This window comes from Sinocyclocheilus anshuiensis, unplaced genomic scaffold, assembly GCF_001515605.1.
Source record: "Sinocyclocheilus anshuiensis isolate Anshui unplaced genomic scaffold, SAMN03320099.WGS_v1.1 scaffold476, whole genome shotgun sequence".
Classification (NCBI taxonomy): domain Eukaryota; kingdom Metazoa; phylum Chordata; class Actinopteri; order Cypriniformes; family Cyprinidae; genus Sinocyclocheilus; species Sinocyclocheilus anshuiensis.
Window position 1 is genome coordinate 1,757,953 of NW_015554139.1, and position 1,083 is coordinate 1,759,035.

Consider the following 1,083-nt stretch of genomic DNA (forward strand, 5'->3'; position numbering starts at 1 on the left):
ACCGCGACAAACGCCAGTCTCCCTTCTCTGCAGAATGCGATATATCCTCTCAACCAAACACAGCGCACTATTCCACCCACTCTAGACAGTAATGGTGGCGCTTTGAATACACCTGGCATCCTAGTTTTCCTCATCTACTTTGTACTTTGTGATCAACAAACAAACTTAGGGCTGCACGATAAATCGCATGTGATTGTCATGCGTGATCTCACAGAGACTCGCGAGATCAAATTTGACTAGAGAAGAAAAACAAATAGAGGACAATCATCGTTGTCAGCTGGCTCTACCAGCGCACGTTCTGTTTCACAGTGAAAAACAAAGTATAGAAAAGAATATGTGTGATGTTCTCTGCTTTCATGGCATGTTTGTGGCTGCCAAATTTCAGCTATAGAAGCACGCAACATCCGGGAGACGCTTGCTCGCTCTCATTGGCTATCGCGGGTATCACGTCAGAGGCAGCCAGATCAAGAGTCCTAAATATCAAACATGTTTGATATTTACGATTTGAGTTCGGCGACGTTTTGTCTCGATCGGGAGCAGTTAGATAATCATAATGACACCACACGATAGAGGATTTTTTGGACAAAAATGCTTGCGACAAGCTGCGAATTGGGTCACACCCCCCGATCGTTAGGGGGTGGCCAGCTCAAGGCTGCAAAAATACAGTAAAAACATTAATATTGTGGAATATTTTTACGAATTTAAAATAACTGTTTTCTATTTTAATATATTTATAGTGTCATTTATTCCTGTAATGGCAAAGCTGAATTTTCAGCAATTTTTCAGTGTTACGTGATGCTTCAGAAATCAGTCTAATTATCTCTATCGGGAGCAGTTAAATAATCGTAATGACACCAAACAAACAAAAAATCGCTTGCGACAAGCCTCGAATCGCCCCCCCCCACCAAATATATATTTAGGACTGCACGATAAATCGCATGCGATATTTAATGGCATCTTAATTGTCAGTAAAGCCGGTTCTGTAATCATCGGTAAATCTCCATCACATGTGTGCTTTCACATGGAGCAGCATTTACTACACAGAGCCGTTGTTCACTGACAAGCTGCGCAAAACCACGTTCA